This window comes from Hevea brasiliensis, chromosome 11 (genome assembly GCF_030052815.1).
Source record: "Hevea brasiliensis isolate MT/VB/25A 57/8 chromosome 11, ASM3005281v1, whole genome shotgun sequence".
Taxonomy (NCBI): Eukaryota; Viridiplantae; Streptophyta; class Magnoliopsida; order Malpighiales; family Euphorbiaceae; genus Hevea; species Hevea brasiliensis.
In genome coordinates this window covers 77,111,007-77,134,919 of record NC_079503.1, presented here as the reverse complement: position 1 = coordinate 77,134,919, position 23,913 = coordinate 77,111,007, and the positions used below count along the sequence as shown (strand labels likewise).

The 23,913-nt window shown below is 25.1% G+C and overlaps 1 pseudogene; it reads right to left on the bottom strand.

Moving 5' to 3' along the window:
• Positions 1-19,309: 19,309 nt before the first annotated feature.
• LOC131170298 (protein DOG1-like 4) lies at positions 19,310-21,045 on the bottom strand (annotated as a pseudogene).
• Between the last annotated feature and the right edge of the window lie 2,868 nt (positions 21,046-23,913).

Sequence of the window (23,913 nt, the reverse complement as noted above, 5' to 3'; positions counted from 1 at the left end):
AATATCCGAATGGTTTAGGTAGCCTTTAATATAATATCCCTTCTATTTTATTTTTTTTTAATAAAAATTATGATAGTTAATTTTGAGACCTAATACAATAAGAATTTTATAACTAATAATATTTAATTTTTATTTTACTTAAAATACATTTTTAAATAATAAAAAATATAATTATAAATAATTTTAAAAATTAAAGATATTTGGTAATCCCATTATTCCCCTTCTTACTTTTACATATGTTACAAATGTATTAGATAATAATTAATTTTCTTAAATATCCTATCAATTAATTTATTTAACAAAATAATAGGTTTCTTTTAATATATAGGTGAATAAAATGAACATATCATGTATATATGATAAGTTAGTTAGATATTTACAATATAAAATTTGTAAATTTGATGGTCCATAATTATTACTTTCTATAAATTTATATTATAAAAATTTAATAAAATAATTTCAAAAAAAAGTCATGTAAATATTGATGATAAAATAATTCAATATAATAAAAATTTAATCAAAAAGTTAGAGAGAGTGAAAATAAGTCTTTATTTAATAAATCCCAATCAATTATTTTAACATATCACTAATCTTTCTATGTAAATGAATTTTTTGATTTTTTTTGTTATATATTTGATTAATAAAAATAATGTTATATAGGTGATAAATTCTATTTTAATTTTCATGATTTTTATTAAATAATTATTCAATTTGACTAAAAAGTAGAACCTATAAATGATGGTTAAAAATAATTTATATCTAAAAATTTTCAATTTTATTTTGTCAAAATCTATATATTATTAATCAAGCTAATTAAAGAATAAAAATTAAAATATTTTAGTAACTTGAATAAGAAAAACATAGATTATCACATTGACAAATACTAAAAATATATTATAAAGTTTTTTCTTGTAATATTGCAATATAAATTTCTTGTAATATTGCAATATTAATTTTATTCTATAATTTAGACATTAAAAAAATCTTTTTTCCTTTTTATGTGCTTAATAATATTTTAAATTATTATTTTACCATAATAAAAATAGTTTCCATCTGCTTCATTTGAAAAATTTTTAGGAAATTTTTTTTTCATAATTTTGAAATTGTGCAATTCGCACAGGTTAAGAATTTAATGGATTCAAATAAAAATATAGAGATATAACTGATTTTTCAATTAAAGTTTAAGATTTAAAATTTTGTTTTCATCTAAAAAAAAAATAGGTTTATTTATATTTTTACATAGTCTATATTATATATAAATGTGGGAAGGGAGAATATTAGTTTTGCTAAAAATGCCATTTATTCCTCAAATCAATTGTAATTATATTTTTATTATTTAAGTTAATTTTAATGTTTGTGGAAATTTAAAATTGTTAATTTTAGAAGTCATATAAATTTAAAATTCTTAATAATAATTATAATTAACTTCAATTAAACATAAAATATTATAAGAAGTAATTAATTAAAGTAAGAAACTAATAAGTGAAAAACAAAAAAAATGCAATTAATTTATATTGATATATCTATATTATATATAAATGTATAAAGCAGGGAGAATATTAGCTTAGTTTTGCCTAAGTTGCCTTTCAATCTTAAAATTAATTACAATTATATTTTTATTATTTAAATTAATTTTAAAATTTATATAAATTTAAAATTCTTAATTTTAGAATTAATATAAATTTAAAATTATTAGTCCTATTTATATTTAATTTTAATTAAATATAAAATTTTACATGAAGTAATTAACTAAGATAAGAAATTAATAAATAAAAAAATATAATTTGATCGTATTACAATATTAAGTAAAATAGTTTATTAGCATCTAATTTTCAAATTTTTATTTATAATTAGTTATTTATTATATATATATATTGAAAGATATTTTATTAGTTGCATATTATTTTTATAAGTTAATTTTCATATAAGATTTTTTTTTTATTTCAATAAATAATATATTAACATTTAAAAATTATAAATATTAATTAAAATTAAATATTTAATGACTATAATTTATAAAAATGAAAACAAAAATAATATAAATCATTAGAAGATTATTAATAATTTTAGAATTTGTTAAATGAAGAACCTAAAAGGAATTTAATTTAATTTTAATTGAAGATCAATACTAACAAAAAAATGAAAGATAATTAAATTTAAACCTAATTAATTTATTCATATGCATATTTATATTATTACAAGTATGATTTCCTAAAAATTATTATTATAGGGCTAGCATTATACCTATATAAAATATTATCTCTTGCATTAATAATAAATAAAAGATAATATTAATAATATATTAATTAATTAATTAGATTTATATTTATATTATTACAATATTAATTTTTTTCTATTTTTATTTCTTTTAGTGTTAAAAATAGTAGTGTTCATAATCCTTATTCTTTTGAATGAAAAGAAGAATTGATAAGAATTGAAATAAAATAATACTATATAAACCAAATCGTATTGAACTAAATTTATTTTATTATGCTAATATAATCTTAATTTTCTATTAATAATTAAATCAAGAAAAATATTATAGCCAATTATATTGAATACTAAATAAAGAAATAATTAAAGCTGAAGTCAATTTTATAAAAATATTTTTTTATGATGTTTTTAGAAATATAATATAATTTTAATATAATTAAAATATAAATAAGTAATAAATACAGTGCATTTATAATAATAGACTATGCACGATAATATATATATACGAGTATAAATGAAGGACAAACTTTTTGAACTAATAAATTATTATTATTATAAATATTAATAATATAAATTAATTTTTCCTTTTAAATTTTATTTTTAAAAAATTATTTAACAGAAATTTTGTTATAATTTTAATTTAGAAGTAGACCTCTCTCTCTCTCTCTCTCTCTCTCTCTCTCTCTCTCTCTCTCTCTCTCTCTCTCTATATATATATATATATATATAATTCAATTTTAATTAGACTATACATGAATAAATTTATATATTAATAATGTATTTATAACATATATAATATAATCTATAAATATATTAAATAGATTTTAAATTTTTTGTATTAAATAATATGACAATATAAAATTTTAAAATATCAATACAATAAAAATAAAAATTTTGTAACAATAATGCACCAAACTAATAAAAATTTATTTTAAAAATTATTTTATTTTCTAATTTTATAAGTAATTCTCTTTCACATTAATTTAGGTATACAATTTTATTATGCAAGTTAATGTGATTTTAAATTATAAAAAATTAAAATAAAATATATGCAAATCAAATTTTTCTTAAAAAAAATAAAATAATAGTATTTAAATGAATTAAATTCATGGGCTTATTTATATTTATTATTAATTTATTTTAATTTTTAAATATTTTCACCTATTTAATTTTAAAAATTTATTATTATTTTTTATTATATTAATATTGTAACACATAATTTTTTTAAAAATATGATCGAATAAAAAATAATTTGAAATTGATAAATATTTTTATTTATATAATTAATTAAAATGACATTAAAATTAATATTTTATTTAAATAATTAAATATAATATTATATAATATAAAATTAATAAAAAAATTATATAAAAAAAATTAAATTATGAGTTTTTATATTAAGTATGAAAAAATAGTTAAATTAAAACCATTGAATAGTACATGCATATTAATTAAGATAAAACCAAATCAAGGCAAAAGAAAACAAGTCTAAAAGGGAAAATCGAAACTCCTAAAACTCTGCAACTAAAAGTTTCTAATAAATGGTGCAAGTGTCACGACCCAGGGATGGGGTTGGGACGTGCTTGTTCAACCAGCTACGCACTGGGGTGGAAACTTCGTGTCCCACATCGGAAACGGGAAGAAAAGATTTGGGCCATATATGTGGGAGCCTTTCTCACACAGTCGGTAGCTTTTGGGAATGAAACCTCCCAAGGGACAAATCAGTGAGGCCCATGGGCCAAAGCGGACAATACTAATCGGAGAAGGATCGGTACATTACAATTTGGTATCGAGTGGACTCCTCTAGTACGATGTGTGGTGCGAGGACGCACTGCAGGCCAGTGGGCTTGTCACGACCCGGGGATGGGGTTGGGGCGTGCTTGTTCAACCAGCTACGCCGGGTGGAAACCGTGTCCCACATCGGAAACGGGAAGAAAAGATTTGGGCCATATATGTGGGAGCCTTTCTCACCTGGTCAGCGCGCTTTTGGGAATGAAACCTCCCAAGGGACAAATCCGTGAGGCCCATGGGCCAAAGCGGACAATACTAACTGGAGAAGGATCGGGCTGTTACAGCAAGCCCTTTTCTTTCCTCATTGTCTTAGCTGAATTTGAAGTATGCTAATCCCAGCCAAGAACTCCGCACATTGTAGTGGGTTCAAAACATCCAAAACTCCCTTTAAAGTCCTAAGCCTTACACAGTCTATCGCTTTCGTCACCTTCTCTTGTCCCGCCATTACTCCTTTCAGTGCCACCTGCACCAGTCCCTCCACCTGCCTCACTTGCTCCCCATTCTTCACTCGAACCACCAACCTTACCAATTCCACCATCTTCCTGTCTACTACAGCCACTTGTTGCCTCTTCATTTCCCTCTCTACCTTCTCCTCTTTTTACCTTATTTTCACCCTCAAAGCCTCAATCTTTCTCATATGTTCTTGTGTCAATTCAACTAGACTCGAACTGGGAACACCATTTGTCCTTATTGAGTTAACCAGTTTAAACATTGCTGAAGGTTTCCACCTAGTAACCCAAGAATACGCATTCTCTAAAGAGGAAATCCAAATTGGACAAAAGAAAGTAAGCACAATCTTCATGGGCTAAAGCCCATTTTATAGTGTAGTAGTCTTTGTAATGTTGTGTGACTTTGGACACTAAAGCTTGTAGCTCTTGCTCACATTCACACCCAGTTTTAGCTCAATAATCTTCAGACGCCCTTTGCATGTGTTGCAGATACTCATCCTCAAAAAACTCAGAGAACCTTTCTTTAACTTTAGTTTTCATATCTTTCCCCTTTCGTTTAAGCAAAGAGATGGAGAAAAAAGAGGGATAGCTAGCTAACTAGGACTAGGTGGGAGATAGAGAGAGATGAATAGAGTTATATGTTTTTATATATAAGAAAAGGTATACTTGTGCTTGGCTTACGTGCAACAATGAGTCAGTGGTGGGTCTCAAGGGACGAGTGATGCTTTGCAAATAGGGAGAGCCTCTCTCGGAGAGCAACATGAGCCTGATGGATTTGGGTTTGGCTTTGGCCATGTTGATGAATCACTCATGCACCCCACCACCTGGTGTTTTATGTTTCTTATATTGGAGAACGTGCCAGTAAAATAAACTATGTTGAGTTCAACGTGGAACCTAGATATCTTCCTCTTCCTTCACTGTCTCTCTCAACTTAACCCTCCTCTGAGGTAATATACAATTCCATGCAACTTGCTTCTTTTGCTAACATGTTTCAATGGCTACAAGCCAACAACTTGCTTTAAGCTTTTGATTTTATTGATTTGAGTTTGATCATTTCTTGTTGCTTGTAGTTGCTTCAATCAGTGAATTTATCATTTGAGTAATTATTAATTTATGCATTGCTAAAAATGGTTATGCTTATGGTTATGAAGACCAATGAACATCAACTCTAACTCACAAAAAGCCCCTAAAAATAACAATAGCCTCTTTTTTTTTTCAATCGACAATTCAAGCATACATAAAAGCTTTAAAATCCAAAATGTTACGTTCAATATGGAAATTTTCTGGGTTATGTGCAAAAAGTATTTTAGGAGAAAAAAGAGTATGCATATAGAGAGAGTGACTCTGCCCCAAGGCATTGAAGCACCACTAGCAAAACTAAAAAATGGGTGCTCAATTGAAGTTTTGTAAAATGAATGCATTCAGCTCTCACTAAATATAATACTTGCTTGGTTTTCTACTCAAAGCATGATAAATTGGATGAAAATATAAAAATAATTTATTTATAAATATTGAAAGAGAAATTGTTGAACTTTTTAATTCGGATTTCATTATTGATGAATTTTGAGATTTAAAAAAAAGGTGTCGAGAGCACTGTAGAAGAGGTATATCATTCTACTAGTATTATTAGTGTTTATTTCTTTAAAATTATTTTATATTTGGACACCCTTTATGAAATTTGAAAATGAATATGCACTTTAATAACTTTTAAAATGCATCATCAAATAATTATTGTGCAAATAGCAAGTAGTTGATCCCCAATATTATCATCTAAGGTCCGCCATTGTCATCACCTCTATTATTATCACCACACGGCCATCACCACTATCAACACCACTACTACTACTTGATCGTTTTCATCACCACTTAGCTACCACCATTACTATTATCATCACTCATACTCTATTACCACCACCACTATTTGATCATTATTGTTGCTGTCACCGTCACTAGTAATAAAAATATTAATAATTTCAAATTAAAATAATTTTTAATAAAATAATATTATTTATTAAAATTTTATTATTAATTTAATTATATTTTATCAATATATATATATATATATATATATATATATATATATATATATATATATATATATAAATACGAGATTGTATTAATAATTATGTTACACTTTTATTTTTCTAAATAAAATAATATAATATATAACTTTAATTTCAATTAATTACATTGCATTATACTCAAAGGAGAGTGTGTAGCAATTGGTTCAGGTATACTAAGAAGTTGCCTCAAAGGCACACTTCAATACTTTAAGAAAAGCTCGACATGCATTTCTGGAAAGCTCCAATACTTGGAATAACAAGGCCCCTTGAAAAAATGGTAAATCTTTTATGAAATCTTATACTCTCATATCTCTGGAAATTGCTTTATGGCTAAATAACATTTGTGTTCTAGCTGCATGCATGGCTGGTTGACAAGCATATAATTTAACTATAAATTTGCAGGCTGCTGAATATTTGAGTGACAAACGTAGTATCAATTACCTGATTGACCCAACCCTCAAGTCTTTCAAAAAGAATGAGCTTGACCTCATATGCAAGATTATCCAAGAGTGCATACAACCAGATCCAAGGCAAAGACCAACAATGAAGGATATCACTTCCAAGTTGAGGGAAGTGATTGCTATATCACCTGATCAAGCAACTCCAAGACTTTCTCCACTATGGTGGGCTAAACTCGAAATATTATTTATCGAGGCAACATAAGTTCTGTCTCACTCTCTTCTTCTATGTATTGTAAGTAAAGTCTCTCTTAGACTTCATGCCAAAAATCTAAAATTTAGCTTTTGTATTTGTGCTTCCCCTACATTAGTGAATACCATCAATGCTCAGCTTCCACCCCCCCCCCCCTTTTTTTAATCAGTTGTTCTATATTTGTCCTCTGATTTCATTGTATTCCTTTTTTTTTTTTAATAATTTCTCCCTAGTATTTCCATCAGAACGAGAGTGTAATATATTTGTTCCCTTGATGGGGGTGCTGAACTCCCAGCTGGTACATGTCATATGTATTTTGTGAATGAAGTTTGTGGTGTAAAAAACTAATTACTTGCCTTATTTTTATAAATAGGCTATTAGTATTCTCAAGATTCCTTCTCGCCCACAGCATTAATGGAAGCAGAGCCTTTTTGTATTGTAATTGGAGTTGCTATGTTTTCGCAAATGATTTTCTACAAAAGCAGAAAAATTTTGATCATGAGCTATTAGTCTAATTACAATACAATATAAACATTTAATTATGTAGATGGAGATATTTTCATTTGAATTTAAAAGAGTGTGAAATCAAGTACTATTTAACTTGCACATTTCACTTGACAGATTTAGATTTGACTCCTTACTATAAAAAGAAAAAAAAAAACCTACCCACTTAAATGTTTTTTTATTTTTTCAGCTTACCACATTAATAATCTAACATAAATTAATTATAATTAATTAATTCAAAAAATTTATTAAATTTGTAACACATTTTTTTAAAAACAAAAATGTAATACCTATTCATATAAAATATAATTTGATTCAAAGTTTGACAAAATTATAATAAAATATCTTTATTTTTAATTTATTAAAATTATTTGCTCAATTTTAAATCTATCTACAATATAGTGTCACTGTTAAAAAATATATTTTTTATTAATGAAAGTGAGAAAATAATTAAAAAAATATCATTTGTCTTTTAAAATTTTAAAATAACTATTTTTTTAAAACGTGCATTGTATGTTGTTTGTATTTTTTTAAATATTTGTTATTTAAATTTTTAATATATAATTTTTTATATAATATTATATTGTCATAATTTAATTTTTTTTAATATCTAGTTAAATTTAATTTTTTTTTATTTTAATAATATTAAATTACCATCATGATATTTTATTTTTAATTAATGTTAGTTCAAAAAATTATAAGAAAATAAAGTTAATAAGAAATATTAAATTAATCAATTAAAATAAGATAAATAAAATACTATAAATATAATAGGCAAATACAAAATCTTACCAGAATTAGTCTCAGCGATTCCAAAAATATCTATCAAATAAATAAAATTATATAAATAAGTTTAGAGAATTACACAAAAATGAATATGCAAACGACAACAAAATGAGAAAAAATACTGGGAGAATTAGCCTCTTGAAATATCCGAATAGTTTAGGTAGCCCTCAATTGTAATATCCCTTCTATTTTAATTTTTTTTTAATTATTTTTAATGAAAATTATGATAGTTAATTTTGAGACCTAATACAATAAGAATTTTATAACTAATAATATTTAATTTTTATTTTACTTAAAACACATTTTTTAAATAATAAAAAATAATTATAAATAATTTTAAAAATTAAAAATATTTTTGATAATCCCATTATTCCCTTCTCACTTTTATATACATGACAAATATATTAGATAATAATTAATTTCTCCAATATCTTATTAATTAATTTATTTAACAAATTAATAAGTTTCTTCTAATATATAGGTGAATAAAATAAATATATCATGTATATATGATATGTTAGATATTTATAATATAAAATTTATGATTTTGAGTTAGTTAGATATTTAAAATATAAAATTTATGGCTTTGAGTTAGATATTTATAATATAAAATTTGTAATTTTGATGGTCCATAATTATTACTTCCTTTAAATTTATATTATAAAAAATTAATAAAATAATTGAAAAAAAGAGTCATACAAATATTGATGATAAAATAATTTAATATAATAAAAGTTTTATAAAAAAGTTAGAGAGAATGAAAATAAGTCTTTATTTAACAAACCTCAATCAATTATTTTAACATATCACTAATCTTTCTATGTAAATAAATTTTTTAATTTTTTTAATTATATATTTGATTAATAAAAATAATATTATATAGGTGATAGATTCTATTTTAATTTTCATGATTTTTATTAAATAATTATTCAATTCAACTAAAAAGTAGAACCTATAAATAATGGTTAAAAATAATTTATATCTAAAAATTTTCAATTTTATTTTGTCAAAATCTATATATTATTAATCGAGTTAATTAAAAAATAAAAATTAAAATGTTTTAGTAACTCAAAAAAAAATTAGATTATCACATTGACAAATACCAAAAATATATTATAAAGTTTTTTTCTAATATTGCAATATAAATTTTTAATGACAATAATTATTCTAACACCAATTCATAGTAATATTTGAAAAAAATATTGAATTTCATAAACAAATTTTAATTAAAATATTTGATTTAAATAAAAAAAATGGACAGCAGAAATTAATATTAAATTAAATAAGTGTATGTATATATATATTAAATTGAAATTATTTCAATAATTTTAATTTTGGTAATTTCAATCAATTTATCCAATTGCTTTTAATTTTAACAATTTCAATTAATTTTATCAATAAATTTAATTAATTTTATTCTATAATTTAGACATTTAAAAAAAATCTTCTTTTTTTTTCATGTGCTTAATAATGTTTTAAAATTATTGTTTTACCACAATAAAAATAGTCTCCACCTGTTTCATTTGAGAAATTTTTAGGAAATATTATTTTCATAATTTTAAAATTGTGCAACTTGTATAGGTAAAGAATTTAGTGGATTCAAATAAAAATATAGGGATATAACTAATTTTTTAATTAATGTTTAAGATTTAAATTTTTGTTTTCATCTCAAAAAAATAGGTTTATTTATATTTTCACATAGTTTATATTATATATAAATGTGAAAAGGGAGAATATTAGTTTTGCCAAAAATGCCATTTATTCCTCCAATTAATTGTAATTATATTTTTATTATTTAAATTAATTTTAATGTTTGTATAAATTTAAAATTATTAATAATATTTATAATTAACTTCAATTAAATATAAAATATTATAAGAAGTAATTAATTAAAGTAAGAAACTAATAAGTGAAAAATAAAAAAAAATATAATTAATTTATATCGATATATCTATATTATATATAAATATATGAAGAATGGAGAATATAAACTTTGTTTCGCCCAGTTGCCTTTTATTTTTAAAATTAATTACAATTATTTAAATAAATTTTAAAGTTTCTATAAAATTATAATTCTTAATTTTAGAGTTAATATAAAGTTAAAATTATTAGTCTTATTTATATTTAATTTTAATTAAATATTAAATTTTACATAAAGTAATTAATTAAAATAAGAAATTAATAAATAAAAAATATAATTTGATCGTATTACAATATTGAGTAAATTAGTTTATTATTATCTAATTCTTAAATTTTTATTTATAATTAGTTATTTATTATATAAATTTAAAGATATTTTATTAGTTGCATATTTTTTTATAAGTTAATTTTCATATAATATTTTTTTTATTTCAATAAATAATATATTAATATAAAATTATAAATATTAATTAAAATTAAATATTTTTATGATTATAATTTATAAAAACAATAAAAATAATATAAATCATCTAAAGATTATTATTAATTTTAAAATTTATTAAATAAACAACTTAAAAGGAATTTTATTTAATTTTATTTATTTCCAATACTAACAAAAAAATATTAAAGATAATTAAATTTAAACTTAATTAATTTATTCTTTTATATATATATATATATATATATATATATATATATATATATATATATATATATATATGAAGGAGGAGGAGGAAACATTGACTTCACTCAAATTGCCATTTATTCTTAACATTAATTATAATTATATTTTTAATATTTAAATTAACTTTAAAGTTTGTATAAATTTAAAATTCTTAATTTTACGATTAATATAAGAACTTAAAATTTTTAATCTATTTATATATAACTTTAATTAATTATAAAATTTTACAAGAATTAATTAGTTAAAATAAAAAAATATAATTTGATCGTATTACAATATTAAGTAAAATAGTTTATTAGTATCTATTTTTTTAATTTTTATTTACAATTAATTATTTATTATATATGTTTTAAAATATTTATTAGTTACATTTTTTTTTAGTTAATTTCAATCTAATATTTTTTTAATAAAACAATATATTAATATTTATAAAATTATGAATATTAATTAAAATTATATATTAATTACTATATTTTTTAAAAATGAAAATAAAAATAATATAAATCATCCAAACATTATTACTAATTTTAAAATTTGTTAAATGAACAACTTAAAAAAATTATTTAATCTTAATTGAAGACTAATACTAACAAAAAAAATTAAAAATAATTAAATTTAAACCTAATTAATTTATTCATTATGTAAATCTTTATTATTGGAAGTATATTTTTATTTCAATAAAACAATATATTAATATTTATAAAATTATCAATATTAATTAAAATTAAATATTTAATGACTATAATTTATAAAAATGAAAAAAAAAAAAATATAAATCATTAGAAGATTATTAATAATTTTAAAATTTGTTAAATGAAGAACTTAAAAGGAATTATTTAATTTTAATTGATGATCAATACTAACAAAAAATTTAAAGATAATTAAATTTAAACCTAATTAATTTATTCATATACATATTTATATTATTACAAGTATAATTTCTTAAAAATTATTATTATAAAGCTAGCATTATACCACCTATATAAAATATTATCTCTTGCATTAATAATAAATAAAAGATAATATTGATAATATATTAATTAGATTTATATTTATATTATTACGATATTAATATTTTTTTATTTTTATTCTTTTTAGTGTTAAAAATAGTAATATTTATAATCCTTATTCTTTTGAATGAAAAGAAGAATTGGCAAGAATTGAAATAAAAAAAAAAATATTGGATAAACTAAACTGTATTTGATTAAATTTGTTTTATTGTGTTAATATAATTCTAATTTTCTATTAATAATTGAATCAAGAATAATATTATACCTAATTATACTAAATACCAAATAAAGAAATGATTAAAACTGAAATTAATTTTATAAAAATATTTTTATGATGTTTTTATAAATATAATATAATTTTAATATAATGAAAACTTAAATAAGTAATAAATATAGTGCATTTATAATAATAGACTATGCATTAGAATATATATATATATTGGTACGAATGAGAGACAAACTTTTTAAACTAATGAAATTATTATAAATATTAATAATATAAATTTATTTTTTTCCTTTTAAATTTTATTTTTTAAAATTCATTTTACAGAAATTTTGTTATAATTTTTAATTTTGAAGTAGACCCCTCTCTCTCTCTCTCTCTCTCTCTCTCTCTCTCTCTCTATATATATATATATATATATATATATATATACATGATTAAATTTATATATTAATCAATAATGTATTTATAATATATATAATATAATCTACAAATATATTAAATAGATTTTAAATTTTTTGTATTAAATAATATGACAATATAAAATTTCAAAATATCAATATAATAAAAATAAAACTTTTATAATAATAATGCACTAAACTAATAAAAATTTATTTTAAAAATAATTTTATTTTCTAATTTTATAAGTAATTCCCTTTCACATTAATTTAGGCATACAATTTTATTATGCAAGTTAATATCATTTTAAATTGCAAAAAATTTAAGTAAAATATATGCAAATCAAACTTTTCTTAAAAAAATAAAATAATAGATTTAAATGAATTAAATTCATGGCTAATTTGTATTTATAATTAATTTATTTTAATTTTAAATATTTTCACCTATTTATATTTTAAAAACTTTTTATTATTTTTTTATTATATTAATATTATAACAAATAATTTTTTTAAAAATACAATCAAATAAAAAATAAATTTAAATTAATAAATATTTTTATTTATATAATTCATTAAAATAACATTAAAATTAATATTTTAATTTAAATAATTAAATATAAAATTTGTAATATAATGATAATATTATATAATATAAAATTAATAAAACATTATATAAAAAAAATTAAATTATGAGTTTTTATAATAAGTATGAAAAAAAGTTAAATTAAAACCTCTGAATAGTACATGTACATTAATTAAGATAAAACCAAATCAAGACAAAAGAAAACAAGTTTGAAAGTGAAAATCAAAACCCCTAAAACTCTACAATTGGAAGTTTCTAATTAATGGTGCAAACCCTTTTCTTTCCCCATTGTCTTAGCGAAATTTGATGCATGCCAATCCCAGCCAAGAACTCTACGCATTGTAGTGGGCTCAATGTAACACCCTAGGCAAATCCCACATTGGCAAAACACGGGAGAGATGCTGGGTTTATAAGTTGGTGGTTCGTAACTCCTAGTGATGCGTTTTAAAACCGTGAGGGCTTCGGCCCAGAGCGGACAATATCACTAGTGGGCCGGGCCATTACATTGTGGTATCAGAGCTGGTCTCCCTCTAGTACGGTGGTGGTGCAAGGACGCACCAAGCGGAAGTTGGTGGGCTTGTCATGACCTAGGGATGGGGTTGGGACGTGCTTGTTCAACCAGCTACGCATTGGAGTGAGCTTCGTGTCCCACATCGGAAACGGGAAGGAAAGATTTGGGCCATATATGTGGGAGCCTTCCTTACCTAGTTAGCGCGTTTTTGGGAATGAAACCTCCCAAGGGACAAATCCGTGAGGCCCATGGGCCAAAGCAAACAATACTAACTAGAGATGGATTGGGTTGTTACATTGTGGTATCAGAGCTGCTCCGCGTGTAACCTTGAGCGATGGTGGGGCAAACCTCAGTGAGGACGCTGAGTCCCATAAGGGGGGTGGATTGTAACACCCTAGGCAAATCCCACATCAGCAAAACACGGGAGAGATGCTAGGTTTATAAGTTGGTGGTTCGTAAATCCTAGTGACGCATTTTAAAACCGTGACGGCTTCGGCCCAGAGCGAACAATATTATTAGTGGGCCGGGCCATTACACTCAAGACATCCAAAACTCCCTTCAAAGTCCTAAGCCTTACACAGTTTGCCGCTTTCATCACCCTCTCTAGTCCTACCATCACTCCTTTCAGTGCCACCTGCACCAGTCCCTGCACCTACCTCACTTCCTCCCCATTCTTCACTCGAACCACCAACCTTACCAACTCTGCCATCTTCTTGTCATCAACAACCACTTTGTTGCCTCTCCATTTCCCTCCTCGCCTTCACCTCTTCTAACCTTATTTTCACCCGCAAAAGCCTCAATCTTTCTCATCTGTTCTTGTGTCAATTCAACCAGACTCGAACTGAGAACACCATTCGTCTTTATTTAATTAACTAGTTTAAGCACTGCTGAAGGTTTCCACCCATTAACCCAAGAATACGCATTCTCTAAAGGGGAAATCCAAATTGGACAAAAGAAAACAAGCACATCTTCATGGGCTAAGGCCTATTTTATAGTATATTAGTCTTTGCAAAGTTGTGTGACTTTGGACACTGAAGCTTACAGCTCTTGCTCATGCTCACACCCAGTTTTAGCTCGATAATCCTCAGACGCCCTTCACAGGTGTTACTGATACTCATCGAGTTGACACATTCATTTCTCAAAAAACTCAGAGAACCTCTCTTCAACTTTAGTTTCCATATTTTCCCCTTTCATTTATGCAAAGAGATGGAGAAAGAAGAGGGATAGCTAGCTAGCTAGGACTGGGTGCGAAATAGATAGAGATGAATAGAGTGATATGTTTTTATATATAAGAAAAGGTATACTTGTGCTTGGCTTACGTACAACAATGAGTTAGTGGTGAGTGTCAAGGGATGAGTGATGCTTTGTAAATATGGAAAGCCTTTCCTAGAGAGGGACATGAGTTTGATAGACTTAGGTTTGGCTTTGACCATGTTGATAAGTCAATCATGCACCCCATCACCTGATGTTTTTTATTTTTTATGTTGGAAAACGTGTCAGTAAAATAAACTATGTTGAGTTCAATGTGGAACCCAGATATCTCCCTCTTCCTTCACTATCTCCATTAACTTAACCCTCCTCTGAGGTAATATACAACTCCATGCAATTTGATTCTTTTGCTGACATGTTTCAATAGCTACAAGCCAATAACTTGCTTTAAGCTTTTGATTTTATTGATTTGAGTTTGATCATTTCTTATTGCATGCAATTGCTTCAACCAACGAATTTATTATTTGAGTAATTATTAATTTATGTATTTCCAAAAATAGTTATGGTTATGAAGACCAATGAATAACAGCTCTAACTCACAAAAAGCCCTAGAATTAACAATAGCCAATTTTTTGTTTTTTCCAATCAATAACTCCAACATACATAAAAGCTTTAAATTCCAAAATGTTACGTTCAATATAGGAATTTTCTGGGTTATGTGCAAAAAGAGTTTAGGAGAAAAAAAAGTATGCATATAGAGAGAGAGACTGTGCCCTAAGGCATTGCAACACCACCAGCAAAACTAGAAAGTGAGTGCTCAATTGAAGTTTTGTAAAATGAATGCATTTAGCTCTCACTAAATATGATGCTTGGTTTTCTACTCAAAGCATGATAAATTAGATGAAATTAAAAAGGAAAATCCAAGAATGTGCTCAGGTAAGTATAATATATATTTTGGGAACTTGACCCACGTGTTTGATCTAAACAAGGTCTCTCGTGGTACACTGATCAAATAATCTTTTTCTAGATCAATGGTCCATTGAAAAAGGTCCAAAATAGGTAGTTTAGAAACTGATTAACATCTAAAAATAATTTTATGAAATCCTATACTCTTATATCTCTGGAGATTGCTTTATGGCTAAATAACATTTGTATTCTAGCTGCATGCATGGCTGGTTGACAAGCATATAATTTAACTATAAACTAGACCTGTTCACCAACTCCTGGGTAGAAGGAGGAGTTAAGATAGATACCTACGTGTGTGTGAGTGTCTATATATATATATATATATATATAACCTGCTAATTAGCCCATTCTTTATCACTTGTGTCTCTCCAAATCTATTCATTATATTATTTTTATTTATTTTAGGACAATGTATAATTAAATCTTTGAGGTATAGTAAAATTTATATATTAATTTTTTATATATATTTTTAATAATAATTTAATTTTAAAATTTAATTCTATTAACAAATAAATTGACCATTAACTCTAATAATTTAGTACCCATTTAATACTATGGTTGAAATGTTAAAATTGTTTTTTTAAAAATAAAATTTCTAAAATTTAAAAATAATAAAAATGCACTTTGTATGAATAGATTTATCAATATGTCCACCAATAAAATGATTTGAAAAAAAAAATTACATGTCATCTCAGGTTAACCATAAGAACATTGTTAATCTCATTGGCTATTGTGAGGAGGATGAACCTTTCAATAGGATGATGGTATTTGAATATTAATTTAACGATGGAAACTTCGATAGATTTCTCTTGTGCTAATTTAGAGGCTGAAACATTTATTCTGTGTCTTCAGTTAAAGAAATGGAACATCTTGACTGGAGTGCAAGGATGAGGATTATCATGGCCATTGCTTATTGCTTACAATACATGCACCATGATTTAAATCCACCAGTGGCACATTCTAACTTAAATTCACATAATATCTTTCTAACTGATGACTATGCAGCTACGGTAATCTCCTTCATGGGTTGGCTTCATTCTATTTTGTTTCTTTAATGTACCGTCTCATCGTATCTATGATCCCTCTCAGATGGCTGAGATCTCTTTCTTGCCATAAGATTCCTCCAAGTCGAAGAGCTCAAGTGACAATAAGTCAGCGCATTCTACATTGCCACCTTTGGCTGATGTAGAGAAAAATGTCTATTGTTTTGGGATTATGTTGCTAGAAATCATTTCTGGAAAGCTCTAATACTTGGAAGAATAAGGGTCCCTCAAAAAATTGGTAAATCTTTTATGAAATCCTATACTCTCATATCTCTATGAATTGCTTTATACCTAAATAACTTTTGTGTTCTAGCTGCATGTATGGCTGGCTGACAAGCATATAATTTGACTATAAACTTACAGGCTACTGAATATTTGAATAACAAATGTAATGTCGGTTACCTGATTGACCCAGCCCTTAAGTCTTTCAAAAACAATGAGCTTGACCTCATATGCGAGATTATCCAAGAGTGCATACAACCAGATCCAAGGCAAAGACCAACAATGAAGGATATCACTTCCAAGTTGAGGGAAGTGATTGCTATCTCACCTGATCAAGCAACTCCAAGACATTCTCTATTTCGGTGGGTTGAACTTAAAATATTATCTGTCCTCACTCAAGTCTTTCAAAAACAATGAGCTTGACCTCATATGCGAGATTATCCAAGAGTGCATACAACCAGATCCAAGGCAAAGACCAACAATGAAGGATATCACTTCCAAGTTGAGGGAAGTGATTGCTATCTCATCTGATCAAGCAACTCCAAAACATTCTCTGCTTTGGTGGGCTGAACTTAAAATATTATCCGTCAAGGCTACTTAAGTTCTGTTTCACTCTTTTCTTCTTTGTATTGTAAGTCAAGTCTCTCTCAGACTTCATCCCAAAAATTTAAAATTTAGTTTTTTGATATTGTAATTGGAGTTGCTGTGTTTTGGCAAATGATTTTCTGAAAAAGCAGGAAAATTTTGATTACAATACAATATGAATATTTAATTATGTAGATGGAGATATTTTCATTTGAATTTAAAAGAGTGTGATATCAAGTACTATTCAACTTGCACCTTTCGCTTGATAGATTTAGATTTGACTACTTACTAAAAAAAAAAAAACCTACCCACTTAAAAGTTTTTTTTTTTACCTTACCACACTAATAATATAACATAAATTAATTATAATTAATTAAATCATAAAATTTTATTAAATTTGTAACTCTTTTTTTAAGACAAATTGTAATGCCTATTTATATTAAGATTAAACTAGACCTGTTCACTAGCTCCTGGGTGGAAGGAGGGGCTAAGATAGATACCTATGTGTGTGTGTATACATATTTATTTTTAAAATTTTATTTTATAGAAATTTTGTTATAATTTTTAATTTTGAAGTAGACCTCTCTCTCTCTCTCTCTCTCTCTCTCTCTCTCTCTCTCTCTCTCTCATATATATATATATATATATATAATATTCAGTTTTAATTAGAATATACATGATTAAATTTATATATTAATTAATAATGTATTTATAACATATATAATATAATCTATAAATATATTAAATAATTAATATATTAAATAGATATTAAATTTTTTGTATTAAATAATATGACAATATAAAATTTCAAAATATCAATATAATAAAAATGAAAATTTTATAATAATAATGCACTAAACTAATAAAAAATTATTTTAAAAATTATTTTATTTTCTAATTTTATAAGTAATTCCCTTTCACATTAATTTAGGCATACAATTTTATTATGCAAGTTAATATCATTTTAAATTACAAAAAATTTAAGTAAAATATATGCAAATCAAACTTTTCTTAAAAAATAAATAATAGAATTTAAATGAATTAAATTCATGGACTAATTTATATTTATTATTATTTTATTTTAATTTTTAAATATTTTCACCTATTTATATTTTAGAAACTTATTATTATTTTTTTATTATATTAATATTATAACACACATAATTTTTTTAAAATACGATCAAATAAAAAATAATTTTAAATTAATAAATATTTTTATTTATATAATTAATTAAAATGACATTAAAATTAATATTTTAATTTAAATAATTAAATATAATATTTGTAATATAATGATAATATTATATAATATAAAATTAATAAAACATTATATAAAAAAATTAAATTATGATTTTTTATAATAAGTATAAAAAAAAGTTAAAATAAAACCATTGAATAGTACATGCACATTAATTCAGATAAAACCAAATAAAGACAAAGGAAAACAAGTCTAAAAGTGAAAATCAAAACCCCTTAAACCCTACAACTGGAAGTTTCTAATTAATAGTGCAAACCCTTTTCTTTCCCCATTGTCTTAGCAGGATTTGAAGCATGCCAATACCAGTCAAGAACTCCACACATTGTAGTGGGCTCAAAACACCCAAAACTCCCTTCAAAGTCCTAAGCCTTAGACAGTCTACCGCTTTCATCACCTTCTCTAGTCCTGCCATTACTCCTTTCAGTGCCACCTGCACCAACCCCTCCACCTTCCTCACTTCCTCCCCATTCTTCACTCGAACCACCAACCTTACCAACTCTGCCATCTTCTTGTCTGCTACAATCACTTGTTGCCTCTCCATTTCCCTCTCCACCTTCTCCTCTTCTTTAAAAAATAAAATAATAGAATTTAAATGAATTAAATTCATGGACTAATTTATATTTATTATTATTTATTTTAATTTTTAAATATTTTCACCTATTTATATTTTAGAAACTTATTATTATTTTGTTATTATATTAATATTATAACACAAATAATTTTTTAAAAATACGATCAAATAAAAAATAATTTTAAATTAATAAATATTTTTATTTATATAATTAATTAAAATGACATTAAAATTAATATTTTAATTTAAATAATTAAATATAATATTTGTAATATAATGATAAATTTATATAATATAAAATTAATAAAACATTATATAAAAAAAATAAATTATGATTTTTTATAATAAGTATAAAAAAAAGTTAAATTAAAACCACTGAATAGTACATGCACATTAATTCAGATAAAACCAAATCAAGACAAAGGAAAACAAGTCTAAAAGTGAAAATCAAAACCCCTAAAACCCTACAACTGGAAGTTTCTAATTAATGGTGCAAACCCTTTTCTTTCCCCATTGTCTTAGCAGAATTTGAAGCATGCCAATCCCAGCTAAGAACTCCACACATTGTAGTGGGCTCAAAACATTCAAAACTCCCTTCAAAGTCTTAAGCTTTACACAGTCTACCGCTTTCATCACCTTCTCTAGTCCTACCATTACTCCTTTCAGTGCCACCTGCACCAGTCCCTCCACCTGCCTCACTTCCTCCCCATTCTTCACTCGAATCACCAACCTTACCAACTCTGCCATCTTCCTATCTACTAAAATCACTTGTTGCCTCTCCATTTCCCTCTCCACCTTCTCCTCTTCTAACATTATTTTCACCCTCAAAGCCTCAATCTTTCTCATATGTTCTTGTGTCAATTCGACCAGACCTGAACTGGGAATGTAATGGCCCGGCCCACTAGTGATATTGTAACACCCTAGGCATGTAATGGCCCGGCCCACTAGTGATATTGTCCGCTCTGGGCCAAAGCCCTCACGGTTTTAAAACGCGTCACTAGGGGTTACGAACCACCAACTTATAAACCCAGCGTTTTGCCGATGTGGGATTTGCCTAAGGTGTTATAGGGAACACCATTTGTCCTTATTGAGTTAACCAGTTTAAACACTGCTAATGGTTTCAACCCAGTAACCCAAGAATACGCATTCTCTAAAGGGGAAATCCAAGTTGGACAAAAGAAAGCAAGCACATCTTCATGGGCCATAGCCCATTTTATAGTGTAGTAGTCTTTGTAATGTTGTATGACTTTAGACACTAAAGCTTATAGCTCTTGCTTACACTCACACCCAGTTTTAGCTCGATAATCCCTAGACGCCCTCCGCAGTTATTGCAAATACTCATTGAGTTGACACATCCACTTCTCAAAAAACTCAGAGAACCTCTCTTCAACTTTAGTTTTCATATCTTTCCCCCTTCGTTTAAGCTAACATAAATTAATTATAATTAATTAAATCATAAAATTTTATTAAATTTGTAACATTTTTTTTAAGACAAAATTGTAATGCCTATTTATATTGAGATTAAACTAGACCTATTCACCAGCTTCTGGGTGGAAGGAGGAGCTAAGATATATATATATATATATATATATATATATATATATATATATATATATATATATATATATATATATATATATATATATCACCTGCTAATTAGCCCATTGTTTGCCATCTGTGTTTCTCCAAATCTATTCATTATATTATTTTTATTTATTTTAGGAAAATGTATAATTAAATCTTTGAGATATAGTAAAATTTATATATTAATTTTTTATATATATTTTTAATAATAATTTAATTTTAAAATTTAATTCTATTAACAAATAAATTGACCATTGACTCTAATAATTTAGTACCTGTTTAATACTGTGGTTGAATGTTAAAATTATTTTTTTAAAAATAAAATTTATAAAATTTAAAAATAATAAAAATAATAAAAATGCACTTTGTATGAATAGATTTGTCAATATGTCCACCAATTAAATGATTTGAAAAAAAAATTACATGTTATCTCGAGTTAACCATAAGAACTTTGTCAATCTCATTGGCTACTGTGAGGAGGATGAATCTTTCAATAGGATGATGGTATTTGAATACACTCCTAATGGAACCCTCTTTGAGCATCTGCATGGTAATACTCTCTGTATTTTAATTTAACGATGGAAATTTTGATAGATTTCTCTTGTGGTAATTTAGAGGCTGAAACATTTATTCTGTATCTTCAGTTAAAGAAATGGAACATCTTGACTGGAGTGCAAGGATGAGGATTATCACGGGCATTGCTTATTGCTTACAATACATGCACCACGATTTAAATCCACCAATGGCACATTCTAACTTGAATTCACATAATATCTTTCTAACTGATGACTATGCAGCTAAGGTAATCTCCTTCATGGGTTGGCTTCATTCTATTTTGTTTCATTAACGTACCTTCTCACCGTATCTATGGTCCCTCTCAGATTGCTGAGATCTCTTTCTTGCCACAAGATTCCTCCAAGTCAAAGAGCTCAGGTGACAATGAGTCAGCGCATTCTACATTGCCACCTTTGTCTAATGCAGAGGCAAATGTATATTGTTTTGGGATTCTATTGCTAGAAATCATTTCTGGAAAGCTCCAATACTCGGAAGAATAAGTGTCCCTAAAAAAATTGGTAAATCTTTTATGAAATCCTATACTCTCATATCTCTGGGAATTACTTTATAGCTAAATAATATTTGTGTTCTAGCAGCATGCATGGCTGGCTAACAAGCATATAATTTAACTATAAACTTGCAGGCTGCTAAATATTTGAATGACAAACATAGTATCAGTTACTTGACTAACCCAACCCTCAAGTCTTTCAAAAACAATGAGCTTGACCTCATATGCGAGATTATCCAAGAGTGCATACAATCAAATCCAAGGTAAAGACCAACAATCAAGGATATCACTTCCAAGTTGAGGGAAGTGATTGCTATCTCATCTGATCAAGCAACTTTAAGACTTTCTCTGCTTTGGTGAGTTGAACTTGAAATATTAAGTTTTGTCTCACTCTCTTCTTCATTTGTATTATAAGTCAAGTCTCTCTTAGACTTCATGCCAAAAATCTAAAATTTAGCTTTTTGATATTGTAATTTGAGTTGCTGTGTTTTGGCAAATGATTTACTGAAAAAGCAGAAAAATTTTGATTACGATACAATATGAATATTTAATTATGTAGATGGAGATATTTTCATTTGAATTTAAAAGAGTGTGATATCAAGTACTATTCAACTTACACCCTTCGCTTGACATATTTAGATTTTACTACTTACTAAAAAAAAAACCTACACATTTAAAAGTTCTAATAATCTAACATAAAATAATTATAATTAATCAAATCATAAAATTTTATTAAATTTGTAACACTTTTTTTTTAAGACAAAATTATAATGCCTATTTATATTAAGATTCAACTAGACTTGTTCACCAGCTCCTGCGTGGAAGGAAGAGCTAAGATAGATACCTACATATATACATATCACCTGCTAATTAGCCCATTCTTTGCCACCTATGTCTCTCCAAATCTATTCATTATATTATTTTTATTTATTTTAGGATAATGTATAATTAAATCTTTGAGATATAGTAAAATTTATCTATTAATTTTTTATATATTTTTTTAATAATAATTTAATTTTAAAATTTAATTCTATTAACAAATAAATTGAGCATTGACTCTAATAATTTAATACATGTTTAATACTGTGGTTGAAATGTTAAAATTATTTTTTAAAAAATAAAATTTATAAGATTTAAAAATAATAAAAATGCACTTTGTATGAATAGATTTATCAATATGTCCACCAATTAAATGATTTGAAAAAAAAAATTACATGTTACTCATGCAAAATATTTATTTCAAACTATTTTACACTTTTAATGGAATTTTAATGTAATTCTAATTTTTACAGTATAATTTAAATATTTTTAAAATGGAATTTTAATGTAATTCTAATTTTTACAGTATAATTTAAATATTTTTAAATTCTTTAATATTTTTTATAATTACATAATAAATTAAATAAATTGAACATATTTATATTTTAGATAAAAAATTTTAAATTTTTTGAAAAATAATTATAAATAATAAAGGCGTATTATATTTTAAGAGATTCACTAAATAATATCAAAACTTAGGTTTTTTAATTTTTTTTTTTCAAAATTTCTTTCTTATTAAATGGTTTAAAAAAATATTACATATTATACAAATTGTTTATCTGGAGTTTTTCTTATTTTTTTGGGC